The sequence below is a fragment of the Pteropus vampyrus genome, unplaced genomic scaffold (assembly GCF_000151845.1).
Source record: "Pteropus vampyrus isolate Shadow unplaced genomic scaffold, Pvam_2.0 Scaffold42, whole genome shotgun sequence".
Lineage (NCBI taxonomy): Eukaryota > Metazoa > Chordata > Mammalia > Chiroptera > Pteropodidae > Pteropus > Pteropus vampyrus.
In genome coordinates, this window is record NW_011888823.1 from 7915957 (window position 1) to 7932436 (window position 16480).

Consider the following 16480-nt stretch of genomic DNA (forward strand, 5'->3'; position numbering starts at 1 on the left):
GTCATAGAGCAACCCTATCCCCAGACAGCTTTTAGACAACCTCTTTTACTTACACAGGCTTCTCTGGGGCCATTTTTTAACCACAATCTATTATTGATCTTCTGGTAATCTGCATGCCTTGTAGTAAAATCAACTAAGTTTTTCCATCTACTATCATACAGACCTTCGATTCCCCACACAGATATAAGTTAACTGGGTCCATAAATATGTGATACCCAAGTATCAAACTTTAATTATCATTTTCACAGGCTATATAAGGACATTTGTTAAATGTTATCAAAAGAATTTCAAATTATAATATTGGTCAATCTTTTAATATCTATAATTCTAAGAGAACATTTTCTATATATCTTATAATGAGAGGTTTCAAAATATTTCAAACGTGTATATATAATAAGATTAATAAAAGTTCATTATCAGTGACAACATTTTACCTGAGCTAGAAAGTTTACAATGGGAATTCTAAATAAAACTAAACCCACTTATGAGTTTGTGATTATCATTATCTATAGCAGTGCTATGCAATAGAAGTGTCATATGTGTGACAAATACTAGCAACATACGTAATTTTTTTCTAGTAGCCACATTAAAAAATTAAGCAACTGAAATTAATTTTAATATATTTTATTTAATCATGTATATCTAAAATATTATTTCAACATATAAGCATATAAAAACTTATAAATCTTTTACCTTCTTTGTTTTTCATAGTCTTTGAAATCCAGTTTATATTTTACATTTATGTTGCATCTTCCTTTGGACTAATCACATTTCAAGGGCTCAAAAGCAGATCTATGATCTATCCTAAAAATTAAATTCAACTATGTTAATGCTCCTGTGTAGTAATAATGATCACAGCTACCTTTTAAGGCCTTATCATGTAGCAGTCACTGTGGTGATTTTCATTTTTTTTTTTTTAAATTTCATCCTCAAAAACAGTCATATGATGTGGATGCCCTTATCAACCCCATTTACTAGAATGAGTAACAAGACACTTAAAATGACATAGTGGTGTGCCTCAGTCTACCAAGTTACCAAGTGATGGACCAGGCATTCAAACATGAAGATAAAGCATACTGAAATGATATTTATATTTTTTGTTTTTAGATGATTTTGTATTTTTATTTTTAAGTAAAGAAAGCCCATTTGATTTTAGGGGAACTAAATTTGTGGTAAGTGATTTAAGTAAATTCGTAGCTGGAAAAGTGAAAGACCACCGACCCATCTTGCTTGTGGGTTAAGAAAATTTATAACTAGTAAAGAAAAATAAAAAAGATGATGTTACAGAGATAATATTGAAGAAACTGACCGCAGGGACATGTATCTTTGCCAAATAAAACTAAAAATGAGTAGAGGTAGGAAGGATAGTAGTATATCCCGGATTTATTTTCATCAGATGATACGGAAGAGAATTAATTTGTGGTGAAACTCAAAAAGTTGAATCTCTACATTATTAAGTATACGGAAAGAAAATCAGATATAGAAGTGTTAAGCAAATTGGAAAATTGATTTTAGGTTTGAATTTTCTAAAATAGGAAGTTACTGGTTTCAGAGCAAAGATATTTGCATAAAATATGGTATTTGAAGAACTCATATGATTATTAAGCAAGTCTAATTTGGACAAAATCAAAGATGAATACCAGGATCAGTGGTATGGAGTTGGAGGTCTGAGAAAATCATGAATGAAAAGATGTTCTGTCTTTCTCTTCTTGATTCTGTGGAGATTCTCCACTGCTTACTATAACGTTTCAATGGCTCTTTTTTCACTCTGTCCATTATTGAGATTTGCCTATTTTTTATTTGTGTCACTTCCTTCAATATCACTGGAATTTCAGCCTGCAGATTAAATCTATTTTTCCAAACACTAAGATATATTTTCCCCTATCATTCAAGATACCACTTGGAATCATTCTATTATAGGAAGCCTTCCCAAACCACATATGGGAAATACCATGGAGAGGAACGATGGAATGGATAATTTACATGAATGTTCTCATTCCATGGGTTAAGTAATGCCATAGGATAAAATCTATATCCTGTGGTCTAGTATGCTTTATATAGTCTCTGTTCCACCTCAACCTCCACATTCCTCTAATTCAAACCACATACTCTTCCTTATTGCTCGGGTTTGTATCCTTTTTCCTAAGCATTTTTCATCTGCCCTTCCTCCTTGCTATTCACCTATAAAAAAATTAAGCAAAGAAAATATTCACAAATGGCTCGCAAGTAAAAAGAATTGATTGGGGCCAGGAAATACTTTATCCATTACTAAAAGAGGTTTAATCTTATTGGGTGATCAAAGGAGACAGAGTTGAAAGAGAACATGAGCTTTGGGGTCCACAGACCAAGGAGACCCCAATATTTATTTGCTTTGTAGTAGTATTTAAGCTAGTTAACTTTTCTGGCTTCGGTTTCCTCATCTAAAGAATACCTACATGGCGGAGCTATTTTATTTATTCATTCCTTTTCTTGGACAAATAGCATGTGCCATTCATATATTAAACATACCATATAAAAATAAAAACAATTTTCTGCCTTCAAAGGATATGTAATGGAGTAGAGAAAAATAGAAACAACCGTTAACAGGGGTATTTTAAAGTGGTATGTTGGGAGTAGGTGTAGAGTACACTAGGGCAGAAAAAAGGAAGTTATACATTTTATTTGGAGGATAGAGAGATCAGTCAGGAAGTTCAGGCTGTTTAAAGCAGTTGACACTTCAGCCACCGTGGAGGAAGAATAGAGTATGAGGGGTAGGTAGTCTACATATTTATTAATATATACAACTCTTCAGCAAATATTTATTGTGTGACACATAGCGGGGAACATAGTGGTGAATAAAAAGAAAGATGGTCCCTATCTAAGACGTGCACACTTCTCCTGTCCTCACAGTGCCTACAGTCAATGTGGAAGAGAGAGAACTATGTTAACAGTACTCTTAACAAACCTCCACTTAACTGACTTGACACATTAACCAATACTACCAATTGCCTTTGCAAAACAAACTGATTAATATCCAGAGTTCAATGAAACCTCCCCGCTAGTAGGCTACACTTTAGAAATCCTACACACTTCTCTTGGTTGAGTTGCAAGCTTGCCAAGAATTAGTTGTGTATATGCCCAAACTATTTATGATAGTTGACTTATTACTATAACCATGTAATATAATTAAACGTTGCTTACATAATTCAATAAAATAGAGTGTAAAATGAAAGAGTCATTTCTTTGAAAATTGAGTTGCATATTTTGGAAAGACTAAGTAAAGGAGAATCATTAAAAATGTTTCTATCAAAATTAGGTATAGGAGATACAAACAGAAAAGACTCAGAAGAAATTCTTAATAATCCAGAAAATTCTACATTCAGTTTGGTTTGCAAATGTTTTTACATTTTCACTCCACTCTAAACAAAGCGAAACTAGAATTTACACATGGTTCACCAGGTTAAAAAAAAGACTGAATGGATCTTCAGTCAACGGACCCATCTCCAAATTTAAAGCCATAGTTCCAAATCCAAAAATTGGTGAATGGTTGCATATTTAAATGTATTAGGTTAAAATAAAATTTTAAGGAATGTAAATAACATTTGTATAGTTCTCTGATTTGAATCTAATTACTAGCTATCAAATGCGTAAGAGTTCTTAGTAATGAAATGTATTGTAATGAGATGGAAAGTACTGGGATCTTAGAAATCTAAAGTGGGGAGACATAATCAATCCTAGAGAATAGGAACTGGGAAGTAGGTGTAAGTCAAGAAAAAGAAGGGACTCCTGGGAGAGGAGAGGATCTCAAACAAGCAAAACAGGGACAAAAAAGACACTGGGAACTGAATAAAGTTTAGTGCAGCTAGATCACACAACACAGTATGAGAGTAGACATGACAAGTAGTCTGAGCTGGTAGACAGGGCCAGGGCCAGGTATTGGAGAGCCTTATAAATCATGTTAAATCTTTGAGCTTTATCTTGAAGCATTTTAAATTAGGGGTTGTATTATCAGATTTAGATTGAGGTAAAATAACTAGTTGAGTATGGTGGAGAATGGGTTGATGAGGAGCAAATTTGGAGGAAAGAGATAAATGAATCTAAGTAAAATCGTGGCAATCTGGATTAAGGCATTAGCAATGGATCTGGAGATATATGACAGATTTTAGAGAAATTCATGAGTTGTAATCAATAAGATATGATAACTGGTTGAAATTTAGGGGTCAAAAAAGAATGGAGGTCAAGTATAGACTCTCCTAGATTTTTGCCTTAGGAAATTGGGTAAGTGGTACCATTTATAGAAGTGCGCTTTTTTAATGAGAAAAAAGTTGGTAGAGGAGTGTAGGGGGATGATGAAGTCCCTCCTGGAAACATTGTGCTTATGTCACAAGACCATCAAGTGGGAAAGTCCTATGAGCAATTGAATATATAGGGTTCAGGAAAGAGGTGAAGCTTAGAAATAGAGGATTCGTTGCCATTTGCATACAGATTGTAATTGAAACCATTAAGAGTAGAAATGATCTCCCAAAGATAGTCAGTAGAATAAAAAAACAAAAACAAAAACAAACAAACAAAAAAACCCCAGAAAAACAGAGAAGAGAAACTGTGTAAGAAAGAAGAATCCCAGAGGAAGAATTATAGAAACAAAAAGCCAAAAATGTGATTAATAAAAGAGCAGCCAAAGAATTAGAAGAAAGAGGAGTGTTCAAAGTGTCCATTACTGCTGAGTGGAAAATACCCAGTAGATTTAGCAGTATATGGGACATGGGTGCCTGGGATGAAGGGCTAGTTCAAGGGAGCGCCTGGAGCCTAAGTCAGACTAAAGTGGCGCGAGGAGTGACAGGGAGAGGAGAAAAGCGAGGTGAAAATACCATTATTATACCTTTTTAAGAGTCCCATGGAAGGTGAAGTACAGAGAGAGAAAAGACTGAAGAACCTGAAAAGGGTCAGGTCTGGAGGGCCTTATGTGCCAAACTAAAGGGGGTTGATCTTTGTCCCATAAAAAATGATGAGCACATGGTAGAGCGTACATAATAGACACTTTGCTCACTTTGCCAACAGATAATGAAACCGGAGCTTAGAGAGTTTGAGCAACTTTCCCAAGGTCATCCAGATTTTAAGTCTCATGAGTAAGGTTCAAACCCGGGTTTACCTGATTCAAAATGCTTTCCACTCATCATTATATTATACTGCTTCCCAAGTCCAGAATGCATCTCACATTAGTTATTTGGTTGGTTGATTGTAACATCAAATTACAATGGTAAATACAAGATGAGGAGTGGGTTTAGCGGGGAAATAGTGAGTTCAATTTTAAGCCATTTTAAAAGCCTGGAAAATGTCCCTGGTGAAGATGTCTAGTAGACAGTTACATATATAATTTTAGAATTTAGGGGAGATGTCTGGCAGGAGATGATGATTTTTGAGGCATTAGCATTTAAATTGTTGGTAAAGCCATAGGAATGGATGAGCTTTCCCAGGGAGACTGCAACATGAGAAGGGAATCAAGTGGAGAGCTAAGAAACACAAAAATTAAAAAGGAGGTCAGAGAGAAGTATTAGTGAAGGAGACAGAGAAGGAATGTTAATACAAATTAGATGGAAGTAGCAGAGGGTGATATCACACTGAAACAGCAGAAAGTTGAGAAGCATGAGAAAAGAATGATCAAATATTATCCTATGCTATGGAGCCCTCCAGGAAGATGACTGAAAATGTCCCCCAAATTAAGAGGACAGTGAATGAGAACTACAAGTTAAAGCAGCATGAGGTTTAATTTAAAATTTTAATACCCAGTATTGTCTACTGGGTGTTAAAATATACAGGATCTTGAAATATACAGACAACTTGTGGGACAGAAAAGTGTACACCTTTTGAATATCAACTACCAATGCATTTGAAAAGCCAAATGCATTTGGGAGATTTTTCTAAGAAAAAATAAGAAATGCAGATATTCACTGCAACATTGCTTATGATAGAAATAAGAAATGAGGATATTCACTGCAGCATTGCTTATGACAACCTAAATGGCAATCTGCTATTTTCTAGCTCTGGGACCTGGGACAAGTTACTTAAACTTTCTGTGCCTCAGTTTCTTTATCTGTAAAATAGTAAAAAGATTATCATTATCAGTAAGGTTATTATAGCCTAATTGGGTTTTATAAGAAGTGAGTAAATACTATAAAGTATTTATATTGAGTATTTAATTATTAATACATTAAATTAAATTAATGCAGACAAAAATAATCAGATTATTCAATGATAAGATTGCTTAAAAAAAATATATGCATGCCTTGTGATAACATGCAACCATGAAAAATTATGTAGTTAACTATTCAACATATGGAAAGATATTAATGGATTATTAGAAAAAAGTTATAAACCAACAGAATAGAATGATTCCATTTGTAAATAAACGTGTACATATGTATTATATATGCATGGCAATTTTTAGAAACTATATCAAAATGCTTATTTCTAGGTGGTTGGATTATGAATTTATTTTATTTTGCTTTTTAACTTTTACATATTTCTACATTGTACATATATAGAGAGAAACATTATTTTTATGATAAGAGAAAAAATTAAAAGCATCTGGAGGTCAGGATATAGAAGAGCAAGTGATAATTATTCTTTGGCAAAACTTGTCTGTGAGTGGAGGTAGAGTACGGGTTTAGTAGCTAGAGCATATCTATAACCAATTGAGAAACAGCCTATATAAAATGCTTAACAGAGTCTTGCCACATGCGAAGTTTCCTATAAATGAGGGCTGCTATTATTATGACTACTACTGCTATCATCATCATCATCGTCATCATCATCATCACCATCATCATCATCATCATTAAAGTTAATTTCAAGCCTCAGACTTTACATACCAACACAGCTCTACTGAGTAGCCAAGGGCAAGAGGTAGAAGAAAAAAAATTTTAAATAGGGCACATTCTAGGAAAAAAAATCTTAGTAGAGCATTCTGGACACTGTTCTGGACACAGCGGTTTCCAGAGCTAATTATCTATAGGGACTGCCTCAGGACGACAGAAGATAAGACTCATGTTATCAGACAATCTATAAAGTAGCTGAGATAAGAAGGAATATATTGCTTTAAGATCTTTCTCCCCACCTGTCATTTATACAAACTTGTTCTTGTATCTATCCATTTGGACTACAAATGTTCTGCTTTATCTCTCAGATAGCTTAGACTATAAACCCCAACAGGTTTATGAATTATATCCATCTTATCATGTACCCTCCTGTGCTAATCATCTTACATATTCAATAAACTCTACTTGAGCAATTAATGGCATGAGCAGAATAACCTAACCACAATTAAAATCAGTGAGCCACTTAAATAATTTTAAAGGTCTGTTAAAAAAAAATAACATATAACTTTAAATTTCTGATTTCTTAGTTCTAAAATGAACTGTGATACTAAAAATAATAACAATCCCAGAAAGACCTATAGCCGTGGCTCTTATCCAAGAACACCAAGAACAAAATTTGGTGACCTTAGAACTTTGTCAATTTTAATAATTATATTTAAAAAAATTCTGAACCAGTTATATCATCAAATAGAGCCATATAAAATAGAAGCTCCTATAATTGTAATCTGTTATAAAATAAATTTGAAGTGAACTAAAAACACAACTTTATTCATTTATTTATTTACTTATTTTTAGGTGAGGCACTCCTTGGTTGACCTCACAGACTGCAAGGACCTTGTCATCTCACAATCCCCTATTTTTCATTTTTCGCACCTACAGCACCTGGTCTTCCTAGGTGGTCTCCCTTCCAAGTACTAACCAGGGCCAAACCTGCTTAGCTTCTGAGATTAGATGGGATCGGGCTTGTTCAGGGTGGCATGGCCGTAGAGAAAAACACAACTTTAAAAAGAAACTCAGAATATATTGTGCATATGCTTCAGAATAAAGATAAATATACCCTATAAAGAGGCGTTAAGTTCAGATGTCATTTCCTTCAAGTTTTGTGTCAGTGGCCTAACCAGTTAGCCATCGTCCTTAAATTTTAGACTAGGATAGTAAGCCTGTTCAGGTCTCTTAAATTCTTTAGATATTTAAGTCTCCACATTTGAAAGAAACATAGCCATGTTATCTAAACAGATGAGTCTAACAATTTCAAAGTTCAGGGAGACGGAGTTAACACAAAAGAGGGACTTATCACTACATTAGTGGTTTGCCACAACTCCATAACTAAGCCCCCAAGTTCCCTGTCCCCTTTCTTCAGCCCTGCCACACCATCCTAGTCTATAGACAAACAAGCTCTCCAATCTAATTCTTATCAAGATGGAAACAAGGCCAGACCTGCTCTTTTAGATAAAATGCTTTGGCTTCTAACTGCCTGACTGCTTATCTTTCATCTTGCAGTGTTAACCATAACCCCTTTCCTGACCTGCTCTACTTCTTGTTTTCAGATGAGCAGTAAGGACTGGGGGAAAAACATGCTTAAATGGACAAGTTCACTTTCTTATGTCCCTCTTTATTCCTTTTAAAGTCAGTTCAACCCCCTTCGTGTTCAAATTCTCTTCCTAAAATTGTCAGAAATCATGTCGCGTGGACATGTAATTTGATTATTGCTAAGTTTCTCAACTTTTACTCTTCACATACTTTTAAAATTTATTTTTCCTGTTGATTTTTTTGGCTGAAGGGGATTAGGTTGTCTAAGAAATCGCAGAATTTTTTATTTTTTTTTTTCTTTCTTATTTTCCCCATTTGCCTCCCTTAGTCCTAATAAGCTGAATCATGTTCTTGACTAAGCTGTTTGGTTTGGCTTACCTGAATTCCTGTGTTTTCATCCAAACAAAGCATTGGACTTTCCTGTTCTTTCCTGAGCAGGTGAAAGTTAATGCACTATAGATCTTGAGTAGTCAGGCAGTGTTTTGGCTAGCTTGCTATGTGAGGTTAACTATGGCCCTACCCTTCTTTGACCCTTGTTTCCTATACATGAAGTGGGAAGAAAAAAACAAATTAGTCTCCTATTCATGAGAATTCTAGGAAACTCAATTTTATAATTTAAAACAACTCTGAAGGTGCATAGTGTGAGATTTTTCAGGGCCCCTTTGCTGCAAACACCATGTTCTGCTTATGACACTTTTACCCCATACAAACTCATGTACCTGAACCTGCATGTCCTTGAAAATATGCGAGTGCTTCCAAAAGAACTTGTACTCCTTAGATGTAAACCATTCTAATACAACATGTTGAGGGTTTTTTCCCCTTAATTTTTACTTTTTGGCATTTATAAATAAATCCACATTACACATCAGAAAAGTATCTCATAGGTGCCCTACTCTGATTTAGGTCTTTCATTTTATTATCTTAGCTTAGAAAAAATTGAATCCGGAATTATACTGCCTATTTTCACTTTTCATTTTCTTCCTGCAAACTAGAAATCTCACTGAAGCCAGTTGTTTAACAGTTTTAATGTCATTAATATTGGGGGAGGGGGATATCACTGAATTCAATTTTAAGATGCATATTAAATGCTTACCCATGTATAAGGTATTTTATTAAGTGCTAATGGGAAAAAGAAATACTTGCATTTGGAGAATTAAAAATTTTATGCCAGAATAACCAACTGTGATATTTTCCCCTAATTATGGCATTTTGATAACAAATGAATGATGTCATGTTCAGATACCACATTCTTGAAAACCAAGAGAAGATACATTTCCTAGCTGTCCCTCTGTATCCCTAAATAAGGTTCTAATGCTTCTCTTATTCTCAAAATAATTGATATTCAATTATTACTTTTCTTAAAGGAGAATCATATTTATTAGAAAATATTTTTTTCTCATCTCTTCTACTAAATATTATGAGGAAGCAAACTTTTAAAGTCTGTTTAAATTATGATAAATATTACCTTCTCATGACTTTCAATTAGGGCTAGAAAGTCTAAAGGGTAATTGGGCATTTATCTAAGTTGAACTTATCTACATTTGTTGAACATTTAATTAAAGAAAGGGGATCTTTTGTCATTTCTGAAAATTCTCCTTGAGTTGCCTATAGTTACAGGAATTCATCCTCTTTATTATAAAATGCTAGTCATAACTGGTCTACTTCTTGTCTTAGAGACATGAGATCATTTTTACTAGACTACTTTTTCTTCACCTTATAGTAGGTTCTTATGTGACTATAGGGCAATGGACAAGTATAATAAAATCAAATTATCCAGTGTCAAATGATTGGGTATCTTTCAGTCTAATGAAAACTCTAAAAGTACAGTTTAAATAGAGTTGGAGGACTAGGAACCAAAATCTGCCATGGTTGGTGGACTTTACAGCTTTTCTACAAAGTCTTTAAATGAATGTAGCTTAAAATCCCCTTCTACCTAGAAAATACTTTTTAAAAAAACCAGCCAGTTTCATGTGTAAATGAGAGTAAAAAAACAACTAAATAGGAGCAAGTTAGAGGAAAGTTAGAGGGAAACAAATCTAGAAAGGAAAACTGTGTGAGGATTTGACTTGAGAACAAATTTTCATTAGAAAGATAAATCTGAGAAAATGGCACGGGGCAGGAACAGTCTAGAAGTGGGATGATCAGTTTGGGCTTTCAGTCATTCAGGCATGAGAAAATGAGAATATGAATTAACAGTAAGAATGGAGAAGAGAAACCATAAATGAAAGATATTTTGAATGAAAAAAAAAAGGTCAGCATATGATGATTTTTTGGATTAGGGGAAGTAGGACAGAACTAAGTTGAAAATGAAGTTTCAAGTCTGAGTGACAGAAGAATGGTGGTGGGGCTGACATAAAGAAGCTGGGAGGGAGAGCTAATGGGGAGTGTCACATGAGAAGTTCAGAAAAGTTCAGAGCTTGAAGAAATGAGATTTCTAAGTATAGTTGTTTGTGTATTGGCAGAGCTGCAGGCCTGGAACTCAAAGGAGAAGCTAAAGCTAGTGGTTCTGCCTTTTTTTTTTTTTTTTTTGAGCCTTGAGGAAAAAAAAAAAAGTTTATGAAAATTGTGAGAAAGTTTCCAGAATTCACTAAGGCCAGTGATGTTTAGAGAGAAAAGTTCAAGTCAATAACAGTACCAACAGGAATAGCCACAGTTGGTTAATTTAAAAAGGAGACTAACACTACCTGATTTCAAGATTTATTATAAAGCTACACTAGTGAAGATGTTGTGATATTGGTGTAATAATAGACAAATAAGCCAATTAAAATAAATAGAAAGAAATCCATGCACATATGGACAATTGACTTTGACATGGTTGCTAGGGCAATTCAATGGTGAAAGGATAGTCTTTTCGACAAATGATGCTAGACTAATTGGATATCCATATGCCATAAAATTAACATTGATTCATACCTCATATATCATGTATAAATATTAACTAAAAAATGGATCACAGACCTAAATGTAACACTTAAAAACTAAAACTTCTAAAGTGAAACAAAATTTTTGTGATTTATGATCAGGCAAAGATTTCTTAGATACAACACCAAAATATGACTCATCAAAGAAAAAAAATTATAAATTGGATTTCATTAAAATTAAAAACTTTTTGAAAAATACTTTTAAGAAGAAAGTCACAGATAGGAAGAAACATACTTCGAAATCGTATATCTGATAAAGGACTTGTATCCAGAATAAATAAAGAATTCTCAAATTCAACATAAGAAAACCACTCAATGTGGGAAAAAACTGGCAAAAGTTTTAAAAAGATATTTTACCAAGATATATAGATGACAAACACATGAAGGATGTTCAACATCATTAGTCATCGGAGAAATGCAAATTAAAACTAGGATGAGATACTAATACATATGCATTAGAAGAGCCAACATTAAAATATTGACCATACCAAGTGTTAGAGGACCTAAAACTCATATATTACTGGTGGGAATGTAAAATGTACAGCACTTTGGAGAGCAGTTTTCCAGTTTTTTTTAAAGGTAGATATACTACCATGTGATTTATTCATTCCAATAATAAGTATTTATTTACCCAATAGAAATAAAAGCATACGTTCAGAGGAAAAACTGCACACAAATGTTCATAGAAGCTTTATAATAAATAACCCTAAACTGGAAATAATCCAAATGTCTATTAAAGAGTAGATAAAATCAAAATAAGTAGGCAAATTCTAGTATATTTATACAATGAATTCAAATTTAACAATAAAAAGTAATGAATTATTGATACATACAACAGTAATTCATAATCACTAGGCCAAGTGAAAATAGCCAGAGCAAAAAAGAGTGTGAATACTGTATCATTCCATTTATAAATATTCTAGAAAATAAAATCTATAGTGGCAGAAACCAGATTTATGGTTGCTTAGGGATGAAGTGGGGGGCAATTAGAGGAGAGGGAGGGGAGTGTGGGCATAAAGGGTCATGAGGAACCTTGTGGGGGGTGATAGATATTTCACTATCGTGATTGTGATGATAGTTTCATGGGTATAGAAATATATCAAAACATAAGTTGTACACTTTAAATATGTTTGGTTTATTTATGTACATCAATTATATCTCAATAAAGCTCCTAAAAAAGATGAATAAACTCATTAACTCACCACTATATAGAAGCTCTAAAATAGAAGAAAATAAATATAATGTAAAAAAAAAAAGAGAGGATAGGTAGCTACTACAAGTTGAAGGAAGAGACCAAAGGAAACCCAAATAAAGGCAGTGTTTCAAGGAGAAGTGAGCAGTTAAAATAACATGACACAGCTATACCAAGAATGAAGACTGTCCAATATACTTGACAAAAAGAAAACAGTTGAACATCCAAAAAGGGAGGGGGGTGGGAGCCAGAATGTCAGATGCTGAAGGGAGGCTGCATGAAACAAAGATGACAGTAGCACATTGAAACCACTTGTTTTAAAATCTCAGCAATGAAAATGAGAGAAGACGGTAGCTAGAGGGGACAGCAGAACAAACTAAAAGTTTTTTGGTGAAGTTTTAAGGCAGAGAAAAAATAAAAGGGGAATGAAGAAGAACTGAAGATTCTAGAGATAAAGGTAAAAACATGTGGGAACAAGTTTATAGAGGAATTTGGAAGTGATGGGATCTAAGGCACAGGTGCCAGAGTAAGCCTTGGAAAGAAATCTGTAATAGTTAACTCCTGATAGTCCTCCCCAAATGATGGGTTACAGAGCGCCTACATAGATTATTTTAAAATTTGAAGAAAAAAATTTTCTTTTGTCTGATTTCTTGGGACACCTGCATGACTGGACATTCTGACATTTCTTAGACTGATCTCAATTTAAAAAGACGTTGTGTTAATCACACCTCTCCCCCACCCAAATGTGACCTTTTCAGGCTATAATCTACTGACCACAGCCCACAAGTCATTGTCCCAAGTGACATAATTGTATTTTTACTTCATTAATCTCAGAGTCTTGCTGCTTCAGGAAGATTACTGAGTCAGATGTTTTAGAAGGAACAGAGGGCAGGAAAAGAGTCAGGGATAAACTTTGGGTTTATGTGTACAAGGTAATGGAGTAATCTCCATGGAGAAAACAACAACCCATACTGGATGTCTGAAAGGCATTGCTAAGGCTTATAGAAGAGTGGAAGGGATATGAACTTTAGAACTAGACAGACTTAGTCTCAAATCCAGGCTCCTCCTCCTCCCTATGCTATGTGACCATAGGAAAACTGTTTAGTTTTCATTAATCTTATTGCCTCATCTATTTAGTGGGTATACTGTTTACCTCACATGGTTGTTCAAAGAATTAAATAACCCGATGAACTCAAGTATATAGTAGAAAATAGGCAAGCAATATAAGGTAGCTATATTTTTTATATAGTGTTCTTCACCCTTAAAAAAATGCCCAAGCTGTTTTATTTCCATCATTTGTCTACCCTACCATATAGTCAATTAATGCCTGTTGACATTTAAGTGATTAATTTAACAGTCCTCTCTGTACAACAGTGGCAAACTGTCTCAAGGTCAGATAACACATCAGCACACAAAGATAAAGTCAAAATGCAAACAATTGGCCTTTTTCCACGTCGCCAAGTTGCTTTCTCTCTCGGCGCGTACTAAAACTTAATACAACTTATTCTCTCTTAGTACAAGTGAAGACCTGAAATGAGGAGACGGTAACTGTGAGGGGTCCCATAACACCAGATGTTGAATCCCTACGGAGGAGTGCAATCCCAGAAGTTCTTGATATTATAAGGCCATGAAATATGGCCCATGTTCCAGCATATGCCCACACTTTTAAATCTGTGAATATAGATCCTTACCCAGAAGTGAGGAAAAGGAATTCAACTATTCACTGGGATCAAAGGGAACCTGTCTTTAAAGTAAATTAATCCTTTAAATGCATATCACATAGTAGTTTGAACCTACTTTAATTATAGTATTAGGCCCACTGCTGAATTATTCCTTTTTGATATAATTGAACTGTGCCTTTTTAGGACAACTTGTAGTATATTTCAGCATTCTCTGTCTGGCAGTTTAAAGGATCTAGAATTCGTGGACTACATCTATTCTCCATTTGTCAGGGCAAAAAAAAAAAAAGTTTTATGATAAATCCTTAGAATGAATGCATAGACTCAGTAATAAGATCTCTGAATCATTACTGGAAATGCAAATATGTAGTACTGACACATCATCATGACCTTAATCATTGGTGTCTGGGGTTAGATCAGCTTGTCTCCAGTTTTATGCTACAATCAAGAATTAGTTCAAGTGCAACAGGGAATGTGGTCTTAGTGATCAGGATACATTTGCTAAAGATAGCACACCCCTTGCCCATCTGATCCTCTTGGTGGCAGTTCACTGCATACTGAGTCCTATGACTTAAGAGCTATAAAGAGGCTGGCGTGAACTTTTCACTGCTCTATATCATGGCTAGAATTAGTTGATAACCCAATCCTAGGCTTTGGTTTGGCTCTAAGCACTACTAAATTAAATCATATTACTGCTGGAGGATCTACCATAAAAATTTTTGTATTTCTTTCTTGGGATTCTAGAGACCACGTGATCGGGCAAAATATTATTGAAGCAAATATTTTCTTTGAATGAAAAAGAAAAAATATTTTACATGAGTCAAACCTATAAAAACCATCCAAACTTGAACTGAGCTAATTGTGTAAAGTTAACACTGCAAAGTTAGTATTGTAAAGTTAATTTGACACATGTTTAATGATACACATTATTGTATGGTAATAAGGCATAAATAGTAAGCAATTAATATGTATAGCTGAAATGAGAAGTGTTACACAGCCGAACCAAGTTTGAATTGATCTTTTTCTTCTTGCTTCATGAGTTTTCCATTTTCTATAAATAGCATCAACGTTGACAGCGTCTCTGACATCTTGCCTTAGGAATCTCAGTAGAATATTATTGTGCTGTTTATAAGGTGCACTCTAAATCACTCATTCCCTAAGGATTGCACTGTTTGCCAACCCATACTGACTGCATAGATACTTATGATAAAGTATTAAAGGGGTGCCAAATAATGTCACCTCTGGATGCGTGCTCCATTCTCCGCACTACCTGTGGCCTAGGTGGCTGAAGTGTGTGGACCCCATCAGTGAGCCTCCTCACTCTCTGACTTCTGGACAGGCAGACGAGTGAATGCTGAGAGTGAGGGTGAGGGGAATATGTATGCCTCAGGCCCCCGCCCCATGGGGTTTCCAAGGTTTCAGCTTCGTCCTGCTGCCTCTTCACAAACACCATTTCTGTCTCCAAGTTCCAGTAACTCCCCTCTCCCCATCGCCTCTGGCTGGCCTAAGAATTGCACAGAGCCCTGCTCTCGCAGTGGTGCACTGCACTGTGCCTGTATTTTCCTTCCCAGCTCCTAAAAGGGACATGATACTCTTCTCAAACTTTCCCTATTTGAATATGCTGTGTTTCCCGCTCGGACCCTGACTAATTCAAAGGGTATGGTTTCACCTAGAAGCATTTATTTTGTCATGGTTAACAAAAAGCAAGGTTCTTATAACTTCCCAGTATTTGTTTATTTCTGTTGTAGGTTATCAGTCTTGGTGCGTGCAATGTAATAGGTACTGAATATCTACTTGTTAACTGAATGAATCTATATAATGTATAATATTTCCTGAATCAATTTCTAACATCAGTATTATTCCAGTAAGATGATTAAAGATTAAATTGTATATTATATAGAGATTAGTGTAGATAAAGAATTATTTTGTCATGGTTATTGAGAGAGATAAATAAAAAACATGCCCTCGTTTGCAGTCATTCTGATGAATTTAGAAGCAATCTGCATACATGGTATTAAAACCTTGTTTTCCAGGTTGTTTCTTTAGAACTCTGCTCTTTCAATTGCCAAAGCTTTACCTTCTCACTTAAAGCATAACATTGCTATAATCTTTTGAATCACCAAGGTAACTTTTTCCTTGCACAAAATACATGCTTAATAAATTCAGTAAAACAATTGATTACTCAGTGCCTAACAGAGGGAAGATCATTTGAGCAGTTGTGTGGAGAATGAACTGGACAGGAGAGACTGGAGACAAAAAGATTAGTTAAGAATATCCTGCAATAGTCCTAGACAAGTTAAATAT

General features: G+C 34.7%; 1 pseudogene; it reads right to left on the reverse strand.

Annotated features, from left to right (window-relative positions):
• Positions 1-7724: 7724 nt before the first annotated feature.
• LOC111738743 lies at positions 7725-7843 on the reverse strand (annotated as a pseudogene).
• Between the last annotated feature and the right edge of the window lie 8637 nt (positions 7844-16480).